Genomic DNA, 25,947 nt, shown 5'->3' with positions numbered 1-25,947 from the left:
CGTCCTCTCCACTGCCTAGTTTTGTGGCACCATCTATCTGAGCCTTCATTTTATCAATAGTGAAATGAGTATTCACTTAATATACTACATCTATTGGGAAAGCCTTCAACACCAAGAAAGCTAACTACCCAATTAAGAAATGGGCAGAGCCCTGGCTGGTGAGGCTCAGTTGGTTGAGAGACACCCTCTGCACCAAAAGGTTGCTGGTTCAATTCCCAGTCAGGGCACATGCCTGGATTGCAGGCTCCATCCCAGGTAAGAGGACTGTAGGAGGCAACCAATATATGTTTTGCTCTCACATTGATGTTTCTGTCTGTCTGTCTGTCTGTCTCTCTCTCTCCTTCTCCCTTCCTCTCTCTCTAAAAGTCAATAAAAATATTTTTAAAAAGAAAAGAAATGAGCACAGGACATGAACAGGCACTTCTTCAAAGAGGACACACAGAGGGCCAATAAACATATGAAAATATGCTCAATATCACTAATCATCAGAAAGATGCAAATTAAAACCACAGTGAGATATCATCTCATGCCTGTCAGAATTGTTATCATCAATAAATCAACAAACAGCAAGTGCTGGTGAGAATTTGGAGAAAAGGGAACCCTCGTACACTGTTGGTGGGAATGCAGACTGGTGCAGCCACTGTGGAGAAAGGTATGGAATTTCCTTAAAAAATTAAAAATGGAGCTGCCTTATGACCCAGTGATCCCACTTCTGGGAATAAACCCTAAGAAACCCAAAACACTAATCCAAAAGAATATATGCAGCCCTATGTTAATTGCAGCATTATTTGCAATAGCCAAGGTCTGGAAACATCTCAAATGTCCATCAGTAGATGAGTGGATAAAAAGCTGTGGTACATTTACACAATGGAATACTATTTGGCCGTAAAACAAAAAGGAAATCTTACCTTTTGCAACAGCATGGATGGACCTTGAGATTATTATACTAAGTGAAATAAGCCAGTCAGAGAAAGACAAGTACCATATGATCTCACTTATATGTGGAATCTAATGAACAAAATAAACTGAGGAATAAAATAGAAACAGGTATGGATACAAGGAATAGACTGACAGCTGTAAGAGGGGGGTGGGGGTGGAATGTCAGGATGAATGAAAGTGAAGGGATTAAGCAAAAAAAATCAGGAGGTGAGGCTAGGATACATATACATACACACACAGAGACACCAGTGTGGTGATAACCAGAGGGAAAAGGGGCAGGGGTAGGTGGAGGTGGGCAAAGGGGTATAAAAAAGACACAAAGAGTGTTTGCTGGGGCAATGGGAGCACAGTGCAGTGTGCAGATGTTTTGTTGATTTGAACACTTGAAACTTATATGATTTTGTGAACCAATGTCACCCCAATAAATTTGAAAAGAAAGTTGTATATAAAATTCTTTGCAAAGATTTATATTTCAGAATACTAAATTGGTCTAATGTATTTATAAATGTTTTTAAATTTCTTTGAAATTTAAAATAATTCATTCTTTATTTGAAAAATATTGATTCTTAAAATTTATTAAAATTAAATATAATTCAACTTCTTTGTTCATCTATTTTCCAAACAGTTATCATGTCATGGTGGTGACTATAATACTGCTAAATCCTGCCACATCTCAGTGGTACCTTGTAATAGAAAATTGACTATGATTTTTGTTTTCTTTTGGCTGGATGGGTTGCCTCTTGGAGAAAAGAAAAACATAAAATACTAAAATATTTCTGAGGCTAATCTACTTCCGACTAAAGCCATTTTTAATTATTGTTTATCTTAAGCAATCTACCCATGCTTTTCCAGGTTTAATTGCAATTATCAGGATTCCCTTTCAGTGCTGTGCAAGTCATTTTAGTTATAATTGGTCCTGTATCCTCTCGTCTAGACCACCACTGTGTGAGAGCTGATCCCTTCCTTCTCTGACTAACTAGGCACCACAAGCCCTTTTGATTGCGCAGAGAAGATGGTTAGAATCTTAGTTGCACTTCCAGTAATACAGATAGGCTACGATTCTTGTCTTTTTTCACTGACTTTTAAGCACACCTTTCCAGACTTGTTTAAACAACTCTTACCCTAAATGTAGAGGCTATGCAGCTAGGCTGAAGACACAAGGACACTTCTTGTCTGTTCTCCTTAAGTATTCTTAAATTTCCTTTCTAAGTCACTTCCCTTAGTGTTTACTAAGAGTTTCAGAATTTGGAGTGTGGACTTGCTATCTGTGGGGTGCCCTCTGTGTCCCCACCTGTTGCCAGCAGAAGTGGAATTCTTGCAACGTGCAAGAAAAGGAATTTACTGAGACTCACACAGGAGAAGGAGTAATTTTTATTTCCACGGAATTAAACCCCTGGGTTTCCAATGTCGCATTTTCCTTTGTCTCTGCAGGGAAAAGGTCCAATCTTGTTTTTAGCAGGGCTAGGATTAAGGCCACTTCCCACAGTTTCCACTCCATATCAAAGCACAGTCCAGTCCAGCATCTGGCTGTCCATTGCATGTGGGGCTCGCCTGGCCATGGGCCATATGGCTGCTTAAGGCCACATAGTTGTGGAAGTACACGGGCGAGTGGAGGTCACGGAGCAAGAGAGTGCAAGGGAGCAGAAGGAAACAAGAGAGAGAAAATTGTTTGTGGATTTTAACTCAATTAACCCTTCAGGGTTTCATGCTTGCATTGGCTCCACCCTCCTAGCCAATAATCTTTGTTCCCCAGGCTAGACTGACTGGCAAGCACCTTCCCTACGTCACCTCGACCTCACTGCACATGAGCCCATCGCCCCCTTTGCTTTCTTCCTGTTACTAATATTAATAAACTAGCTTATTATGAGGATAACAGACTAATATTTTAATTTTACTGGAAAGCACTTCTAGTTTAACACTTGTATTCATAATGCTCTCCTTCCACAAAGAGTCTGTTTTCAAACCTAATATCAGTCTATAAAATACAAGTAGAATTATATAAAAACAAACAGAGCATTTTCTTCATAACAGATGAGTGGCTTTCAGAGGAGACAAGAACCAAGAATGTTTGCTACTATGACTCACTTGACTCTCCAAAATCCCATCTCTGCTTTACATGTGCAATTTTAGGTCTAACTGCTACCCAGCATGAGCTGAGAGAGAGCCTCTTGCTCCTTCTGAATGTATTATGCTCAATTTCTCCTCTAAGTTTTTTTGTGTATGTGTGTATATGTTGCCCCAAATTTATGACTATATTTTTCTTCTCACTCTTTTTTTATATTTTACCTATTTTTAAAAAATTTCAGCTTTATTTAATTGATAAAAATTTTAGATATTTAAAGTATACATTATGGTGATTAGAGATATGTATACATCATTGTGAAAGGATCCCTCCATTGAGAAAATTAACACATCCATCACTTCACTTGGCAAGATTTTATTCTTTTTCATGGCTTAATAATATTCCACTGTGCATATATATATATATATATATATATATATATATATATATATATATATATATCTCACATCTTTTTTATTCATTTATTCATTGAGGAACACTTAGGTTATTTGCATATCTTGACTATTTCTAAAGAGCTATTTGAGATACTACTTCCATCTCGCTTTTTTGGTCTTGCCTACTATGATTTCCTATTGTTTTTTAAGGACAGTATTTGTTTAACCAACGAGGCACATTTTATAGGAGTAAGTCCTACTATCTTTAGGGGGTTGCCAGTGCCAGGGGTGAGGGGTACCTTGGCTAACTCAGAACTAGATACATGATATGCTCTCAGTTTTGAAAAGAGTGATATTTTTACCCCTGCATTCTTATTTTCAACCACCTAGAAGAAATGAGGTGCTTTTATTTCTCTTCACCTCCATTTTAATGCTATCACAGAGCGTTGCAGTTCTAATAAGTCCCAGCAAGTCCACTGCTGGGTCTCACTTTTAGTAAGAAGAAATTCTTCATTTAGGAATGATACCATTCTGGCCCTGGCCAGGTGGCTCAGTTGGTTGGAGCAGCATCCCTTATACCCAAAGGTTGCTGGACGGATTCCCGGTCAGGGCACTTATCTAGGTTTCGGGTTTGATGCCCCATCAGGGTGCGTTTGGGATCAACGTTTCTCTCTCTTTCTCTTTCTAAAATCATATCCTTGGGTGAGTATTAAAAAAAAAAAAGAATGATACTATTCTGTGAATCGGTTTATTTTCATTTTCTGTGACAAAGAATGTGAAATATTCTGCCTTCACTGAACAAACATAGGTCATACACAGCTTTTCATTTCCTGGTCACAGGGGCAGAGGCTTTTGGTTTCCATGATGTGAGCAGTCCCTGGACTGTGCCTGGTCCCACTGGCCTGACCTGTCAGTCCGGTCCCTATGTCTCCTCTTGCTTAGGTAAGCTGAAGTCTGCTTTTGATAGAGCAGGGTAGATGTGAGGGGAGGAAAACAGCTCACTAGGACTCCAGGCCTACGTGCGTACTCGGCAACAAAAGCCAGAGAAACTTGAGTTCAGTGAATGGTATTGGGCCCTTATATGATTATTGACCAAAAAAAATTCATATTTTTGGTTTTTGCACAGATAAGGCTTTAGACAACTCTGAAAAAAAAGAGGAAGAAGTCGTGGGGTACAAGCAACAGTCACATTCCAAAGGAAATGCTACCCTAACATTTTAAAATTCCAAGTTTAAATATGAAAATAAAATGGGTTTAAAATGATTTCTATAAGTTATTTTGAGTTCAAAAATAATTCAATCCATGAAGACAACCATTATGGTAAAGACTAAATAATGCTTAAATACATATAATCATATAATCATACAAGGGAGAAAAGCTCATTAAGAATTTTAAACAATGATTTTCTGCTTTTATTGACTTTATATACCTGATATATTTTTGTTTTACTAATTATATATAAAAGTGTTCAAAGCCACTAATCATCAGAGAGATGCAAATTAAAACAACAATGAGGTATCACCTATGCCTGCCAGAATGACTACTATCAACAAATCAACAGATGACAAGTGCTGGCGAGGGTGTAGGGAAAAAAGAACCCTGGTGCACTGCTGGTGGGGATGCAGACTGGTGCAGCCACTATGGAAAGCAGTATGGCGTTTCCTCAAAAAATTAGAAATGGAGCTGCCATTTGACCCAGTGATCCTACTTCTAGGAATATATCCTAAGAAACCTGAAACACCAGTCAGAAAGAATATATGCACCCCTATGTTCATAGCAGTTCTATTTCCAATAGCTAAGACCTGGGAACAGCCCAAGTGCCCATCAGCAGATGAGTGGATAAAAAAGCTGTGGGACATATACCCCATGGAGTACTATGCAGCTGTAAAAAAGGATCCCTTACCTTTTGAGACATGTGGTGAAGGCCTGTGGAGGGGGCAGGAGCTGAAAGGAGGGGATCAGTGTGTGGGGGAGGGACATCTGTAATACTTTTTAACAATAAAGATGAATTTTAAAAATATATTAGATACATATGGTGAAAATTAAATAATAAAAGTTTATAATGAAAAAAAAAAAATCACTTCCTATGGTGCCCTACCATAGGAAGGGCAGTCTAGTACCCCTCTGTAAACACTACACCTATTACATATTTGTGTTTTTAATTTAGAGATAGATAAGGTCATAGCTCTAAAAATATTATTATTGCAATGATTCTAAATTTAACTATTGATAATCTATAAGAAAAAATTATTTAAATTCTAATCCATCCAAATAACAGTCCTCATTCATCTCACTTTTTTACAAAGTGTATTCTCATTATATTACTTTGATATAATTTTTAATTGCTTTATTTATTACTTTTGTAACAGTCCATGATAGTCTTAAAATTCTATTTCTTTTACCATGAAGAAAAATCCACGATAGTCTTAAAATTCAGTTTCTTTTTCCAGTTCTTTTTATTTGAAGATTTCTGCAGGATGCTAAGATTACCTGTCATTTTCTTAGTCAATAACAATTTATTGAACGTCTACCACATGCCAAGCACCATTTTAGTCAGAGTTCAGTAGAGAACAAAACAAGTAACAAGAAAACATAAATTATCTTGTCCTCAGGGGATTTATATTCTAATATAATTTAGTAGCTCCAATTTCAATATAATGAATGCTATGTGCTTAGCTTATATTTCTAACACCTAAGATCAAACAAAATCACTTTTCCTGTTCTCCATCAATTTCTCAAAAATTTGTCATCCTCTCTTTTACAAAATACTGTTGTTTGTTTTTGTAGACATTTTTTACTTAGTTATTTTTCACTGTTAATAAAATAATTAAGTGCCTTCAACATATCCTAAAACTTAGCCACCTCACAGTCATACTATATATAAAATGGAAATTCCTCCCCCTCCCTCAGGTGCCTTTAAACTGCCTCTGGAAGAATTAACTCATTGTGCAGGATTGTTGCTCATATATTGGTTTTTGAATTAGAAACTGTGTTTTCTGAATTTTCATACATTTAGCATTAGTTTTTTCTGATACTCTCATATGCCTTCTTCCTATACATCCTCAAATAACTTGAGAACTAGCATATGGAATATGTTGAGTACTTGCTTGTCAAAATAATCTTACTGTTACTCTTATAATTAATTGTAACTTGAATTGATATGAAAATTAAGACTCAAATTATTGTTTTCTCAAAAGTTTGAAAGTTTTGCAACATTATTTTCTTATATTTTGTATCAATAATGAAAAGCCTGATTTCAGTTTAATTTGTTTCTTTTAATGGTGGCCATTATTTGCCTAGATTTTAAAATTTTCTCTTTAATTGTGGTATTATAAAAGTTTTCAAGAATGTTTCTTTAGGGTTTTTAAATTATTTATCTTAATCAACATTTGGTGTGGTTTTCTGATCTACTTGAATCTTTTTTCAGTTCTGCAAGATTTTATGTTTTAATAATTTATTTTTATCCATTTTTGTCTTGATATTTCCTTTTAGGTGGATGTTGAAACTGCTAGATTAGCATTTTTTGCTACTTAGAAATTTCCTTTACATTTTCTCTGTTTTTGCTGAGGTTTTTTTAGTAATATTGTCTTTATCTTCAAATCTTTATTTAGAATTTTTAATTTTATTCATTATACTTGTCATATTTGATAGTTTTTTTCCCTCTGATATCTCTTTTATATCTCTTTTAAAAATTTAATTGAAATAATTTCTCCTTTCTCCAAAAATGGCAATTAAAATGGTTTTTAATATTCTCTCCATAATTACTATTTACTCCAAGGCGAGCTATATTGTTTATCTTGATCTTTTTTTAAAAATATGTTTTTATTGATTTTAGAGAGAGACGGGGGGGAGAGAGAAAGAGAGAGGGAAGCATCAGTGAGAGAACCATCAAGTGGCTGCCTCCTGCATGCACTCCCACTGGGCATTAAGCCCACACCTGGGCATGTGCCCTGACCTGCAATCAAACTGGTGACCTCTAGGTGCTTGAGATGAAGCTAAACTACCTGAGCCATACTAGACAGGGCTTGATCTTTCTTTTTAATAACTGCTAACATTTTTTAAATAAGTCCTTCATTGAAAATTCACATTTTGAAAATGAAGGAATTTAAGAAATTGATTATTTGAGATAAGGGTTGTGGGCTCCCACTCCTGGATTTTTGGCTCTCTTTCCACATTTATGTTTTCTCTGAAAAGAAGGGCTATTAGGAAGATCTGAGGACATTGCTTAAGCTCATGGGCTGAGACACTCTAATTCAAGTGAGTATGAGCAGGTCAGTAGACTGTGAAGGCAGGAATGTCACAAAGAAAAGCACATCTATGTATTCTTGGGCCAATACCTCATCTCAGAGCCTTTACTGTTTAATGAAGGCATTTACTTTCTCTAGAAAAAGACCTTATTCTTGCCTAAGAGAAAAACCAGGCTCTTGTTCATTTTTTGAGTGTGAATGTTATCATATTTGTACAGGAAGGTGATAAGAGGAGATGAGTAGACAGTACTGATGATTGACAGATGTTATAGATGAAATTTCAGTTTCTCCCCATTCTCATTTCACTCGAGTCCTCAGTACTTACCTACCCCAGCTCTGAGAGCAGCCTTTCTCTAAGATCCCCGGACAGCTGCTCTTATTTTCACTGCAGACCCCTCATGCACTTATCTTGTGCTGTGAATTTTCTCCTGTTTTAGTCTTCAATACCTTCCATGCACAAAAAGTCTAGTTCCAAGATTTGTTAAAATCACCTCAACTGTTCATCATCTTCCTCACTTCCTCTTTTTGCCAATAGCTTTTTACCTGGGTGTAAATTTATAGTGTCATTCCAGTGGCATCTTGGTATGGAGAGGAAACAAATATGTCTGACAAGTCAGCTATATTGAACTGGAGACTTTGACTACTTTGTTCCTACATAATTCAGAGTAGTGGAAAGAATTGCTAAATAACACATTAACAGATCTCTTAGTTGAGCAACATGATATGTAACACATATATGTTAGTGGCAGAAAAACAGCATCAGGATTTAGTGACAAGTTAGGCCAGACCTCAGTTCACCAACCTTGATACGTGAGTTCAGCTTGAAAGAATTCAGAGACAAGGAACTCAAACTATAAGGGAAATTTCATTTAGAAAATTACAGAAGTAGTAGAAAGGCCCTTGGAGTTTAGGAGAAAGAGGAAGACAGATACCTACCCTGAAGGATGAAAGAGGAAGGAGAGGAGCAGGTGTGCTCCAGAAAAGAGAGAGAGAGCACACTCAGGGTCCCTGTACCAAGGGCTTTTATCTAGAGGCCTTAGGGGAAAATTCCAGTAGAACATTCATCAGCTTTCCAGGTGTTTCCCCTCACAGTTTCCATTGATTAGTGGGCTCTATGTGGTCATATGCAGCTGGTCCTGATGTCAGTAATGTCATCACTCTGTCTGATTTTGCTGCTTCTCTGGGCCTAGAGCTGAAACACAGCTGAAGCCTAGATGACATCTTCCAGGGGTTAATGCTTAAGGGAGTAGTCCTGCAAGGGCTTAGAGTTGTGCCCATTGCTGGGCACCCAGGGTTCTCCTCTTTGGTAACCTATGTGCTTGGCTTATCATTCTTACGACATATATATAATAGATATTGATGTATATCAAGCAAATAAGATTTTAACAAGCAAATAAGAACGGACAAAAATTATCTATACTATTAGAAACTTAGGTAGCGTTTAGCCTTGGAGAGGGATTTGATGGCTCTAGGAAGCATGAAGGGCATTTGCAAATGTTGCATTGCTATATTTACCAATCTTGCTGATGACATAGATATGTTCAGTTTGTGAAAATAGATTGATCTAGATACTTTTGGGGAAATATAATCAAAGACAAAATCTTCTCTCAACCCAGAAATCTTCCCACAATGGTAGTAGATTAATAAAACCCTTTTATTATTGAATAAACATTAAACAGAATGTGGTGCACATTGCAGGCAATCCCCTAAAATACTGCAAAGACAGAAAGAAACCTCACCCCTTTATGTAGCCAAATAGACACCACCATAACAGACTTGTTTTCAAGATAAATGATAACTAGTCTTCAAGTAAGAAAGCTTGATAACAGTATTTGTCTCACATAGCTCACCCTAAATTTATCTGGTAATTGGGGTTACCATCTATGTTAGCTGACTGGCTTTATTCAGAGAAGAAAAATCCTTCTCATCTTTATTTGAAGCAAGGCACTCAGGAAGTTAGGCTCCTAATCTTCCACGGGGACTGGGAGATAGAGGTGCTATCTTCCTTGATGTTTACATTTCAAAAAGGTGGCTCTCAGGTCCTTGAAGAGGACATTCCTGGGTCACAAAGCTGAGGGACACAGACAATAATGTGATGAAGACCTGGGGAGGGGGCAAAGGCAGGGTGGAGGGAGATAAAGTGGGGAGAGGGATTGGAGGATATCTGTAATAGAGTTAACAACAGAAAAAGGATATGTAGATATTTCAAAGAGAGGAGAAAATACTTGCAAGTTTTCTAAAGTAAATGCTCTAGGAAAAGGGATGGGGTAGTTTTTTCCTTTTTTTCATCAGGGGGAATTAGGTTTCATTTTATTTTACATATTTTTTAATCGTTACCCGAGGATATTTTTTCCTATTGCTTTTTAGAGAGTGGAAGAAAGAGAGAGAGAGAGAAACATCAATGTGAGAAAGACACATCAATTGGCTGCCTCCAGCACATACCCTGACCGGGGCTAGGGATGGGGCCTGCAACTGAGGTACGTGCCCTGGACCATGCCCTTGACTGAGAATAGAACCCGGGACCTTTCAGTCTGTGGGTCAGTGCTCTAACCACTGAGCAAAACCAGCTAGGGCTCATTTTAAATTTGTACTTGTCCTTAGACCCTTATGTAAAATTTCTGTTTGTATGCTGTCTGAAGAGGCCTGCAAAATTGTACAAAGTTGAGGAAATTACAAACTGGATCTATCCTCAGATTGTGCCATTGCTTTATTTTTATCCTGTACTTAGGTACATGATCAGCACAAGTGATTACAGAAAATATCTTAATAAATGATTAGAGCTAAATATTCTTCCTGTTTTAATCTCTTTATTAAAATATAGCCTTAAGGAAAATGTAATTTTTATAAAATAGTGGCTAAACTGTTACCCATAAGTGTTCTCTCAAGATTTATTTCAGGAAATGTGAAGGTCAAAATAAAGAAAACATACTGTTATATAGGTAGTTACACAGACATGAGCAGAGCAAGGACAATGGGCCAGGTGCAGAAACTCACCAGGACAGAAAGCTCCAGATGCATAGCAAGGGACAAAACTGGGGAAACAAGAATCTCCCCCCCAGGGTAACCTATCCTCCCCTAGCATATAACTGGTCATGCAGTTTGGACCCCCTGACCTTTCCATATCACTAATCATGGGGTTTAGAGCCCCCTGACCTTTTCCTCCCTAAAGATGACATCTAGGCCTCAGTTGTATTTCAGCTCCAGGCTCAGAAAAGCAGCAAAACAAGACAAGTAGTGGCTGCCTCAGGACCAGCTACATTGACTAATGACCTGCATCAACCAATCAGTGGAGACCTTGACTCTGAAAAAGAACACCTGGAAAGTTCATGAATATTCTACGAGACACTCCCCTGAAATCTCCCCTAAGATTTCCACCTGCAAAAAAGAGATAAATATGCTCAAGACAAAGGATGCAGCATGCACTCCCCACCAGGGGAGCACATCAGTGCCATCTCCATCTCTCCAAGGGGACCCCAGGAGACTTGCAACCAGGGGAGCAATGGGCAGCAGCAGCAGCTTATCCCTGAGCTAACCCCCTGAACCTGTCTCCAAGGCCCCTTTTCCCCTTTTCTCTGACTTCCCAGTGAGCCAAAGCAACCCAGCCTAGGCTCTTCTCTTGCTTCTTCTATGCCCTTTCTTGTTTCATTGTCCTAAGTATGTTTTTGCTGCAGTCAATAAATTCTTGCTTTCTTTTCTATGCTTTGTCTCTTGATTGAAATCTTTCCCTCAAGAAGACAAGGACTGAGATCGCCTCATTGTCTCCAAGGTAACAAAATGGTTTAAATAGCATGGGAAGAAAAGCGCTGATTGCTGATTTGAAACGAGAAGCCCTGTAAATAAAATTGGAAGGTTTAATGATTTTGCCTTAGTTGCTAAAGTCCTTATAATGCATGTAATTATAAAATGATTTAAATATCTGGTGAAAACACACATGGGGGTAAATTCCAAAGGTGATTTTGAACCCTTATTAAAAATGCAGCAAAATTGTTTCTCCACATTACAATAGTAATTAACTATGGTTAAAGGTACCCTGAAGAGATGCAATTACTTTTAAAATAATTCTGCAATTTAAGATATATATTTAATGCATTTAGCTTTTAGTTAATTGATAACTTGCCGGCTAAATTAATGTGAAAACCCCACTATAAGACAGAAGGTACATTTTTCATTCATTTGGGAATATTATATTGCTATTTCTTGCAAATAATACTTAAGACGAACATCTTCCTCATTACAGCTAAATATAATTTTCTTAGAAAGTAGATGAGAATAAGGTGGTTACTACAGGGCATGTTCATTTATTGAGTCATTTGAATTTATAATAGTTCATAAGAGGAATAATAATTCTTTTTGAAACAAAATAATTATTTTCACATTTTTAAAATAAATTTACTATGGCTATTTTATAATGGGTTAGAAAGTCAGGAAATATAAATTTATAAAAATACTAAACATAGTTATATTTCTAAGTGGCTTACCCCAAGCTCTATTAACAGATTAGAAACATTTCATGATTGTTTAATGGAGGGTGGATTTCTATTAATCAAATCCTGCTTTATACCAATTCCCATCATTAAAAGAGAGACCTATTTTGTCAAAAGTAAAAATTGCCGCTAGAAAATTTAAATGATAAAATTAAAGGTTAATTTAAATATGTATTAGAGAGAAAATGATAATTACACAGACATTTTATATTCTCAATAGCAAAACCATTTACAAAATAAATCTCAGGGTAAGCATTTGCTTCAAGACTTGAATTATTTACAGCAGGATTACTTGTTTTCCCTGATTTAAAAATCGTGGAGCATGTAATCCCTAACACTTTATCGACTTGGTTAAGTTTTTCACTAGCCTCAAATTGTTTTATTACTTCTACCTTTGTACCTTGAGTGATAATATTGCTTTTTCTCTCCTCCTCTGTCATTTCACCTCTCTGACCCCTTTTGAAACATCTTCACCTAATAATATCCAGAGAGTCTGCCACAGTATTATTGGAGAGAAAATCCTAAGATAGAGTACAGAACATTTCAATTATTTGACACTGGAGGGAAGGTCAATGGCTCATGTTTACTTGAATCACATAGGAGAGCAGTGTGGTCTGTAGCTGATGACAGTAGTAAAAAATATTATCAAAGACTATGAAAATAACTATAATTTCTTAGTGTAAAAGGGAAAATTACTTTTAAAAAACCCAATGAGTTCATCCTCTAATTGCTAATATATATATCATTTTTAAATCTAGCATTTAAGTTCCTTAAGCAAAGGGAACCAGAGGGGTTCTGGACTGCAAACCTCATTCTCTACTCCTCCCAAAGGTTCTGAGAACTATAAGATATTCTTTAATTTTTTCCCCCAGATATTATCAAGCAGGCAGAACCAAAGTGGGAGGTTTAGGAAATAAAAAATTTATTTAATGAAAGTCTACTCAGTAAAGGGTGAAACACACCTACCAATCCAATGCTGTGATATTGGCACATAAAGAATAAGTGATAAATCTATTATATTATAGAATAATAAGCCAATGAAATAGAATAAAGGGAAACTAAAAACTACTTTAGATGTATATGAGCACTGGACTTACAATAAACTTGTCTTTATAGTGAAAGGGAAATGATAAACTAATCAAGGGGAATAGCTTCATGATATCTGTGTAATGAAAGACTTCCTAAACTGACAGAAAGAGCAGAAACTGTAAGTCAAATGACTGATAAATGTGAATGCATTAGTGGTAGTTTATATTTTTTATGAACTACTGCTCATAAAAAATAGCCATTAAGAGAATGTAAACTTAGCCACAGAGATGATATGACATTTCTAACAACTGACACAGGGCTAATACCCAAACTATATATAGAACCCCCAAAAATTAATAAATAAAAGACACACAAGCCAATAAAATTTTTATAGGTAAAAATTGACTTAAATATACATTTTATAAAATTAAAATCAAAATTTCCTATAAACAAATGGAAATGTGACACCTCTCATTAGTAATCAAGAAAAATAAAAATAAAATCACAGTGACATTCCATTAGATCCCCACAGACATGGTTAGTATTGAAAAATCTAGCTGTTGACAATTTTGTTGAGTAAAATGAATCCTCATATATTGTTCTAGAGGAGTGTTCATTGGTGCATTCACATTGGAAAAGAGTTTGGCATTATCTGGTGACAAAAACTTTCTCCATGACCAAACTTTAGAGAGACTCTTTTACCATTATTATTTTTATTTTATTCATATTATTATTTTTTTAAATTTTATTTTTATTGCTGACACTATTAGAGATGTTCCTATATTCCCACCCCTTTGCCCACCTCCACCCAGTCCCCACACTCTCTTCCCTCTGGCAGTCACCACACTGTTTTCTATGTCTATGGGTTATGAATATATGTTCTTTGACTAATCCCTTTACCTTCTTTTATTCATTCCCCCCACACACACCTCTCCCCTCTGACAGCTGTCAGTCTGTTCCATGCTTTTGTTTTTATTTTGTTCACCATGTTATTTTGTTCATTAGATTTCACATATAAGTGAGATCATATGGTATTTGTCTTTCCCTGACTGGTTTATTTCACGTAGTATAATAATCTCCAGGTCTATCAGTGCTGTTGCAAAAGGTAAGATTTCCTTCTTTTTAATGGCCAAGTAGTATTCCATCGTGTAAATGTACCATAACTTTTTTAACCCTCTTATCCACCGAAAGGCACTTGGGCTGTTTCCAGACCTTGGCTATTGTAAATAACGCTGCTATGAACATAGGGGTGCGTATATTATTTTAAATTGGTATTTGGGGATTCTGAGGATATATTCCCAGAAACGGGATCTCTGGGTCCAAAGGCAGTTTCATTTTTAATTTTTTGAGGAAACTCCATATTGTTCTCCACAATGGCTGCACCAGTCTGCATTCCCACCAGCCATGCACAAGGGTTCCCTTTTCTCCAAATCCTTACCAGCACTTGCTGTTTGTTGATTTATTGATGGCAGCCATTCTGGTGAGGTGGTATCTCTTTTGGGCCCTCTTCCTGACTAAGGCTTGAACTTGGCTTGCCTTAGCCAGAATTCTGCTAAATCAGTTGAACAAGAACCCCTCCACCCCCTGAGGTCTGATCATGTTCTCATCCTGCACCCTTGATGTCTATGTAAGTTCCTAGCTTGCCTTCACCAGGAATCCTGTTAGGCTGGGTTAGCAAGAACACCCCTGCCCTTGATGTCTCTCTCCGTGCAGTAATTTTCCATCCAGTGACTCACTCACTCTCCTTTTTGCTATAAATCCCCACATGTCCTTATTGTATTCAGAGTTAAGCTCAATTTCTCTTCCTTACTGCAGTAGAGTAGACTCCTATTACATTTGTCTTAAACAAAGTTTCATCACTATTTTAACAAATGTCAGGATGATTTTTTTTTAACATTGATCAGGAGAAATATCTGCTTAATACCTACCAATAAAGAGGCAGTAAAACAAATTAGAACTTTATTTGCAGTCTTAAAGGATTCAAGTCCAAGAGACACAGATTCAGGGAAAACCTGAAATATACTCCAGGAAGGACAAATGAAAGCCAGAGCTTATAAAGCCAAAAAACCCACAACTTTGCAACAAAATGCACTTGTCCTATTGCCTGTCTAGCCTGGTGTGACGGCTAGTCTGAAAAGGATTGGTCAGGTCCAGTGGAAAGACTCGGAGGTAAACATGTTCCGGATATGCTTCCACAGCAAACATGAAATTCTGAGAGTTCAAGCCCCATTTAGGGCCTCTGTGAAAGATACTGGCTGATGACCACTACTGTCTCCTTTCAAGATGAACGGTGATAGAATAAATATATGTTATGGTTTATTTGAATAATAAAAAGTAAAGAAACACCAACTACAACCAATAGCATAGCTAAATCTTAAAGAATAATAATAAGAGAAGATAAACAGAAATAAATATATATATGTAAAAATAAGTTCAAATCAAGTTTCAAAATAGAGAAAACTAAACCATGTATACATAGGCTTATATACTGTGGTGCTTCTTTCATACATCAAGTTGCTCAGGCAATAGCCCCCAGTTATTCCACCAAACACTAATTTAGGTGTTGCTGTGAAGGTATTTTGTAGATGATGCTAAAGTCCATGATCAGTTGAGTTTAACTAAGGGAGATTATTTTAGATGATCTGAATGCCCTGACTTAATCAGTTGGACAGCCTTAAGGTTTAGTCAATTGAGGTTACCCTGATGAAGGAGAAATTATGCCTGTGGTCAGCAGCTTCAATTCATCCAGTCTCCCCTTCTTTATGGCCAGCCCCACAGATTTTAGACTTGCCTAGTCATCTCCCACGATTGAGTAAGACTGTTTCTTATAATAAAACTTGTACTGTACAGTATATCTTGTACTGGTTCTGTTTCTCTGTTTGAACCCTGACTGATGCATACATATACTATGCAGGCATACTTATGTAATAAAGCTATAAATGAGAGCACATAATTAAAAACAGTAAAAGTCAGGTATGAGATTATTGAGATCAAGAAGAGAATCACATGGGGACCTTGAGTGCTGAAAATATCTATTTTCTTCATGAGTGGTGTGGTAACCATTTTTCATTACAATCATTTGTTAACCTGTACATTTAGGTTTATCTATTTTTTGTAAGTTCCCAATTTTTTTTGAAAGACTTAAAATCTAACTTTTGCATCATGGAAGAGTACTTAATTTATCCTGATACATTCTCATTTAATTTACTGTTGGAAAATATTCTGTGGGATAATATTTTACTACTTTCCCCCCTGAGCTTTTTAAAGTGTCTTCTACAGGATGCATTATAAAATATTTTTAAATTCATTATGCAAACTAATCATTATAACAAATATATACTGTGATACTGAGCAAATTATATTTCTATAATGTATTTAAAATTTGGTTAGCAAATGTTCTACATCAGTTTGTCAGCTTAAGTTGTTGTAGTCATCATTTAAAAATGCTTAAGGTTTTTCTTGAGGAAAGCACAATTCTCAATGGAAAAATTGCTACTTTTATTCTTAGTGCCCACATTCTCTAAAGGTGATCTGGGTTTGAGTGGTCTCTAAAGTTAGTATATATTATATCCTGGGGGGACATGACATGACAAGCCTACAGATTTTTAAAAATCATACGAAGTTTAAAGAAATATTTAAAATAGTTTTAAAAACTCCTGTTTATTTTTAAATGTATTTTGAAATAATCAACAATAAGCATAAAAAAATATTGTATAGAATATAGATTTTCATGTTGCTTTTACTGTAAACTAAAAGAGTAATATCACAAATATACAAAATCATCTACAAGAAAATGTCAATTTGAAAAGTTTCAAAAATTCACTTCTCTACACCAAAAATGTTGATATTATTTTATTATTAGAACTAATGCATTTAGTAACATTTATATTCAGATTCCAAACATTTGGGAAATCATTCAAATTCTAGGTGTATATCTCACATCTATCACTAGATTCTCAGTGTCATACTGTCAAATCTGAAGGCAGTCCTTGAATTAAATACTCCAGTTCAAGCTTTACCATAGAAATGAAAGTTGATCTAACTTGACAGTTCTCTAGAAATAATCATTCTGACATGTCAAAGATGGAACATGCCTGGATCTCTACATTATTCAAAAATGATGGAATCTAGGGAAAAGAAAAGAAGTGACACAAAGTCCTACAAGCCATAATTAAATACTTCAAAAGCAAAAAATAGTATAATTCATATGGGCTTGGGTTAGGCATGGAGGAGGGAACATAGGAATATGCATCATTATATCTATTCAATTTCTTTTCATCGTTTCCCATATTCGCTGAATTCCGTTTTGGAGAATTATGAGAAAAGATGGATGAGGCAAATTTTTGGCATTTAACATCTGCAGTCAAATATATCTTTTGATGTGAAGTTTTGGGTAATTAGTAAATAACCAGCAGTTAAAACATATTAGAAATATTAAATCTGGTGTGTACGTTTTGAGTGAATTGTCCTTTTTTATAATGTTGTCTTTGTAATATTGTTTAAGATATTTTCAGCAACTACTGATTAAACTCTAGTGTTCTTTCTATATGCCTTGCCTGATTGGTTATTTATGTCAGAGATGGATTTAAAGGACTGGCTATTTCCCCCATTTTTCCTCTTTTTGTAACAGCAACAACTAAATTCATTTTGGAATTTGATGCTGTAAAGTATCAGTTCAAAAGTTTTTATTTCTAACCACAAATACCATTAATGATTTTCCAGGCTACACCATTTGAATTAAGACCTAATATGGAGGAATCACTTCCAGAGTTGACATGGTACTTCAGATATCTTTGTCCAACTGAGCCTTAGATCTCTGTGATGAGTCCACCACAAAAGCGCTGCAGTCACCCTGTGAAAAACTACCTGAGCTGAGTCAGCTGGGTCGCCTATTGCTCCCTGCTCACAGAGGAGAGCTGGAAGTGATAGATAGCTCCATTAACTGCCTGACTAATACCCACGTGGGGCACACCAAATTGGAAACCTTATTATTTTATCTTTCAGACACAAACTGCAGGGATACAGTTGGTTCATTCTCCAATTGTCATAAGGATGATATTTGGGAAAATGAATAATAGCAATAGAAAGCGAAAATAATACTTTACATAATGGAATAGTGTTTGACTTGTAATTAAAACATTTCCGTTTAGACTGTCAAAATATTTTCTTAGCTTTATTTAAAAATATCTTTGAAAACTTTGACACTCAGTGTCTCAATTCAAACATTAAATATTTTTAGCTTAAGTAGAATAGCAATTTTCATGATATTATAGTTACATATCTGGCATATTATAGGACCCGTTTTATAAGGGAGCAATATTTATATAAGTTGTTTATATAAGTCTATAGGTTGTTTTATAGACCAGAGATTTCATAAAGGTTTACAACATATCACAATTATTTGCTAATTTGCATTATTAAATATACAAGGTATTATCACTTTTTTTTTTTTTTAGTTTAAAGAGACAAATTAAAATGTGAAGATTATATAAAATGATTCCTCAAATTCTTCATAATGATTTTATTAGGGATTGGGTGTTAATAAATAGGCATAGGAAAACACAACACAGTGCTGCTTCCCTCCACCTGCCAGTTTGAAAATGAGTTATGTAAAAGAGTCACAGACAAGAAATTGACAAGTTTTCTTTGTGGCAATTCTTTCTCCTCTTTACATCACCATCCTTACATAAGTTATTTAAATTACTTCAAAATTTCAGAAATAGTAATGGAAAATAAATCAAAGTACAAGGCACTAGTAAAAACAAAGGGGAAAAGGAGTCATTTTAAATTCAGTGTTTTTCTATTAAATGTTATTGTAGTTATAATAAGTAATGAACATTTTCTAAAGGATTTACAACAACTCTGTCACATCTTTCCTAACATATTCATTTTCTTTTATGAAAAAAAGTGAAACCTACCTTTCCAACCTACCCCCTTTTATGATAAAATTATTTTTTCTTAAGAGATTTAAGAGCACAGCTGGTGTGGCTCAGTGGTTGAGTGTTGACCCATGAGCTTGACCATGGAGGCGAGGGCTCAATTCCCAGTCAGGGCACATGCTCAAGGTTGAGAGTTTGATCCCCAGCAGGGGGCATGCAGGAGGCAAATGATCAATGATTCTCATTGTTGATGTTTCTATCTTTCTCCCTCTTTCTTCTTCTCTCTGAAATCACTAAAAACATATTTTAAAAAAGATTTGAGGACCTGTATAAACCACTGAGAACTCAAAACTGAATAATTTTAAGATCTCTAAGCTTAAAGGAGGAAGAAAGAAGTAGAAATTTAAAATTTCAAAGTAATATCCATTCAAAAGATATAATTGATTACCTACTATATTTCAAGCAATATGCCTGGCCCTTATACTTGATATAGAAGAAAGGTAGATATAGTCTATGTCTTCATAAAATTTAGGGTATATAGAAAGAAATAGACATAAATTAAATGATAACACAGTACAATACAAAATGCCAAAGTTGATAAGAACCATGGAGCAAGGAGATACAGCTAAGGAAACATGGGTCAGAATAACTTTCAAGTTTCTGGTTGGTGAAACCTAATATTTCTATTCATTAAGATAAAAATAAATGGAGGAAAGTCATATTTTGGGGAGTGGCCAAGAAAAGGAAGATTATTAGTTACTTTGGGGACTTGGTCAGTTTGTGGTACTTTTGAAACATTCAAGTGGGAATGTTGAGAAAGTAGTTGGTTATCTCACAGATTGGGCCTGGAACAATTTGAAAAATAGCCTAGAAGGCATAGAATAAATTACAAATTGAGAGAATTTGGGTATTTCCAACACCTGATGGCTACATAAAGAAAGATATACCTGCAAAGGTCAAGAATTTATTGCCAAAAAAAAAGACATTAGAAGAATATGAAAAATGTGATGTCACAGTCATAGGAGCCTATAGAAAGGGGAACTTTCAAGATAAAGAAATGTTGAAAAATATAAAATAATCTTCAGAAGTCAAATGATAGTAGGACGAAAGAACATATATGTGAGCACAATAATTGACACAAGTGGTATCTATGAAAGAGCATATTTAAATAATGATAAGAATAATCAAGGCAAGAGGCAAAGTTGAGTTCCGAAAGGAGAAAAGGAATTAAGTGTAGGGTTCCTGAGAGCAGATGAAGTTGAGCTGCAGGTGCAGATTGACCTTATAGAGTTCAAGTTGGTAATGGGAAGGGCATGTAATAAGAATAAAGCTATAGTTGTTTAATAATCATTCACCTTACTAACTATAGATAAAGAGTTTTCTTATGGACTCTGGGGAACTAGAGGATGAAACAAGGTTGTAAAAAGATAAGATGCCTGGATGAATCCATTACTCAGAAAAGACAGATTTTGAGAACAGACCAAGGACAAGACATGCTTTGATTTGGTTTCTATGCCCAGACCCTGGCCCCCTCTAGGAGTTTGCCTCAGGAACGCTGACCATTCTAGGGTCCCAGGAATGGGCTGAGCTGTTTGTAGCATCATAGAAGATTAGCCACCTTGTTATCATACTTTGAGCTCTTGAAGGCTGAACTTCAGACCCTCCCCTCTCTTTTCCCTAATACACTTGTAGCTCACAGCTGCATGTAGTTATCTTCACCCTCACTGGTATATAATCAGCCAACTGGTTAGAGGAATCAGAGCAGATTTCCCAGAGTGACTGACTGCTCTCCCCATACTGCCAGCATTATTGGAGTAAATGTGCATATATGATTCAACCTTGTCTCTGCTTAATTTGACTCAAGTAGTGATAGGCAGCCTCAGACCCCCTGTGTCCTCTATCAAAAGGATGGATCCTCATTTTAACAAAAGGCAGAGAGAAGATGATGGTGTGTTTGTACAGATTGTTTTATCTGGTGTAGAAAATTTAAAGCACTCTTATCTGGTAACACCTAATTTCTCTGTGAGATGTGTCAAGTCATCTTTGTGGAGGAAATGGGAGTTAAAGGATATTCACTTAGTGGAGGGCAGGGAGATTCATGGGTTTAAATTGGATAAAGAATATTTTAAATTTCAGAGCATGGAAGAGTAAGTTTAGCAGATTAATGTAATTAATATACTAATGAAAAGAAGTTAAGCAAAAGCCTGTGGAAGCATAGTAAGGGACAGAGTTAACTCAGCTAGAAATTAGTGAAAGTCTCATAGAAATGATTTATGAGGTGCATCTAGAAAAATAGATTATCAGCAAGAAAATGGAGAAACAAAGTTAGCAAAGGTAGCATCCTTTAGATAAATAGGCAAAAGAATACCTTCAAGAATTTCAGTGTGGCTAGAGTCATCAGTGTGCAACAATGATTCTGTCTCACTTTCACCCAAGACATGAGCTGGTCTGTGGCTCTGTATTAGATGCTCTGACAGTGGTTGCTCTTTTCTTCTCCCACCAAAAATGTCTGGGCAAGGACCAAAATTTAGCTAAGAGAATTGATGAGGAGAGTGTAGCTACCGTCCTTTTCTTGAAGGTTGGGTAATTTTACTATCATTTCAAGTGACAAATTAAGTCAGTTACTCTTACAGACCAGTTAATATGCTAACTGGCCTTTCTCATGGTTGCTCATGAAAATCAATTTAAACCAAGAATAAAATATGTGTATTCTTTTGCACTACTTTTTGTTATTCTCATTTTTACTGCTATGTATATTGTGAGTGATGACTTCTAGAGAGTTCAAAAATCCAATCTATTTTAGCACTGTAGTTAATGACATTAGAAAATTGATATTAATTACTAAAGTGAATACTACTAATAATAAGCTAATATTCTCATATTTAATAGCTAATGAAAGGATTAATAGCTATACTTTAATTCATTCTTTTGCTATTAAGCTTAATGTATTTATGTCAATTTTTATTGCTATGTTTATTATTCTTAGGAGTTTTAATATATTAACAATGTGTTTATGGGTATGTTCTAGAGCATATATTTTGTGATGATTTGAATTAAATAGTTTTGAAAAACAATTCAGTGCTGTCATTATTCATAGCATATATGTTTTGTTATACTCCATATTTACAGATATGTATCATATTGACACTGTATGTTCAAACATTGAATTGCATAATGATATAAAACCTAAAATGGTATTGACACTCTATCAAACTGTGATGCAAGACTAATAATGAAATAAGGTTCACTATGTTAACAACTGTTACATTTAAAATTACTAAAACCATATAGCTTCTAGCTATTTAAGAGATGCTTTTTTTGTCTTCTTTTAATTTTTTAAGAATCTTCATTTTGCTGCCATTTTGTTCTTTTAATATATTAGTGTCTCTTACTTAAACACATTTTCTATATAGTGCATATTCTTATCATCCATCTATCTATTATCTATCTATCTATCTATCTATCATCTATCTATCTATCTATCTATCTATCTATCTATCTATCTATATCTATCTATCTATATCTGTCTGTCTGTCTGTCTGTCTGTCTATCTATCATCTATCTATCATCTATCATCTATCTATCTATCTATCATCTATCTATCTATCTATCATCTATCTATCTATCTATCTATCTATCTATCTATCTATCTATCATCTATCTATCTATCTATCTATCTATCTATCATCTATCTATCATCTATCTATCTATATCTGTCATCTATCTATATCTATATCTATCTATATCTATCTATCCATCTATATCTATCTATCATCTATCATCTATCTATATCTATCTATCATCTATCTATATCTATCTATCTATCATCTATCTATCTATCATCTATCTATCTATCATCTATCATCATCTATCATCTATCTATCTATCTATCTATCATCTATCTATCTATCTATCTATCTATCTATCTATCTATCTATCTATATCATCTATCTATCATCTATCATCTATCTATCTATCTATCATCTATCTATCTATCTATCTATCATCTATCTATCTATCTATCTATCTATCTATCATCTATCTATCTATCTATCTATCATCTATCATCTATCTATCTATCATCTATCTATCATCTATCTATCTATCATCTATCTAATCATCTATCTATCTATCATCTAACATCTATTTTTTTAACTTAGTTTTTGCTTCTCTCCCTGTTCAATGCTCTATGTCCAGTAAACAAAGGATAGTCTGGCTCAAAGTAGATCTTTATGAATAGATGAATATGTATAATGAAATGTATAATTTGTCAATGGCTTTTAAGTATCCTAGGACAGATTTCAAATTGTTTATTTTAGATTATTTTATATTGTTTTTCTCATAGCACTGAATTTTAGACTAGTTCTTTTTAAGATATTTTTCTAGAAGAGCCCAAAACAACCTAATTTTTAAATAATATAAAAATGTAATTTTTGTGTATATTATCTGGACTGTGATCACCCAAAGGGACTGCATCATTAGAATTGGCTTAAATCACAAAAACATGCATTGTTTATTTCATTTCCAAAATTAGTAGTCCAGCTGTTGATTCTGTGCCTGAGAGAATTCACCCATTTCCCAATACTATATCCCATTCTTCTATTGGATACCATGAGCATGTGAGTGATATCACACAATGGCTAGAAGGCTACTGCTAACTCAAGCATCTTATCCACTCTTACCTCTCTAAACAAGGGAAACATAGGCACATTTAAAAAAATGTTTTTCTTTGTTTAGTTTTGAAATTATAAGATAATGGGTAAATTTAATATAATTTTTACAATGCTTATTCATAGAGAACCCATGGTATATTTTTAAATGTTTCTTGGTTTCTTACTAATCAACTATTTTTTTTCCATTTCATATACTTTAGAAGTTCATTTTTCCTTCCTTTATTTTTTCCTCTCAAAGTTATTTAATAGTTTTCAAAAATTTTGTGATTCTAAAATCCTAAACCCAATCCAATAATTTTCCAGATATCAAAAAGTCAACAAATGGTTATTTTTATTATCCACAGACATAAGCATATGTTTTTTTATTTCTAATTTTCCAATGATCTCATTTTTGTTAAAATTTTTGATATTATCTATTGCTACAGCCTCCCACAAAACATATAATTATTTCTCTTGCAGTTCTTGCATGGCCATCTCTGATTTCTACAGATATGAATGCTTCAATTATTTTTTTGAGTCAAAAATTTTATTTACTCACTCATTCAACATTTACTGTTCATCAACCTTATGCCAGTTGGTAAGTAAGGGGACAGTGATATGTGACATGAAATGCATTTTTTTCTAGTTACTGTATTTTTAAATAAATATATATACATTTCCAGTTTACTTTTTGAGGGGGTTATCTACACTTTTATAGTACCTTTACCTAGTGACATACAGTAAAACTTCAATATAACAGACTAATTCAGGTGAGGAGGCGACCTTTAAAGCCAAAAGTTCATTATATAAAAAAGTAGGTTTTTCCAAATGAGTATGTTAAAAAATTGACACATTAGTTTACATGTATTTACTCATGTAGACACATTTGTGTAATTAAAATTAAGTATGTATGAAAAGTTTAATTTCACAAAAAAGTTTCCTATATGTATTACTGTCATTTTGAATTTATACTGAATAGGTCTAGTAAATGTGTGCATTCACCAGTCACCACAGTAAACAAATGCACACAACTGGGGCGGGGCTTAGCATGTGTTAAAACTGCTGCAGATTGTCACAGCAGGGGACAAAAGAGCCAATTACCCAGCAATGAAGAGTGATCATGTGCTTATCATTCCCTGAACATTGTTTACAAGTGGTGACTCTTGAATTTAAATATGTAGACTATAGTTGTAGATATGTAATGTTTATTTATGTCAATGAAAATACTACTGTTTTTGCCAACATATGGCCTATTCGCTAAAATATGTTTAAAAATAACAGTGAATTAATAACAAAAAAATAACCTGTCAATTTAATTATAAGCAAATCTTAGTTTAAAGCATTTTAAAATCAGCAGGGTGTTCATTTTCACATAGGACACACAGTCTGGAGATTCCGTCCCTTAAATCCAAAGTTTTTTAAATTGAGGTACACAAAGTCGAGGGTTTCTTTCATTTGAGGTTTGTTTGTGTTTTTACAAGTTCTATTTGACTAAAAAAACCCTTAATTTATTAATCAATTCTATTTTTGTCATCTATATTTAATTTCAACAAATTATTTGTGACTTTTGTCCTCAGCAATACATGTAGTACTATTATTTAAGTGGATCTTATTTTCCAGTTTATGTGTGGAAAAAAATTTGTTTAATTAAGTGTATTGGGGTGACATCGGTTAATATGATTATATAGGTTTAAGTGGACAAATCTATGATACATTGCATTGTGAGGTCACCACCCACAGTCAAGTCGTCTTTCATCACCATATATTTGACCCCCTTTCCCTTTAATAGTCCCTCAGCCCTTTCCCTCTGGTAACCACCATACTGTTTTCCACGCATATGAGTTTTCATTTGTTTTTCTTGTTTGTTAATTTGTTGCTTTCAGTTTTATATCCAACAAGAGTGAAATCATGTTGTTAAATTTTTCTATCTCACTTATTTCACTTAGCATGATATTCTCAAGATCCATCTATGTTTTTACAAATGGTAGTATTTGACCATTTCTCACAGCTGAGTAGTATTCCCTTGTATACATGTACCACATTCTTTTTATCCAGTCATCTATCGAAGGACACTTCAGTTGTTTTCATGTCTTGGCCACTATGAATAATGCTGCAATGAACGTAGGAGTGCATATATGTTTGCAAATATGTATTTTACAAAATATTGGGGTAGAAACCCAGAAGAGGGGTTGCTGGGTCATATGGCAACTCTATTTTTAATTTTTTGAAGAGCCTCAATACTGTTTTCCATAACGGCTGT

Source organism: Miniopterus schreibersii, assembly GCF_964146895.1.
Source record: "Miniopterus schreibersii genome assembly, chromosome: 2".
Taxonomy (NCBI): Eukaryota; Metazoa; Chordata; class Mammalia; order Chiroptera; family Miniopteridae; genus Miniopterus; species Miniopterus schreibersii.
This window is presented reverse-complemented; position numbering follows the sequence as displayed.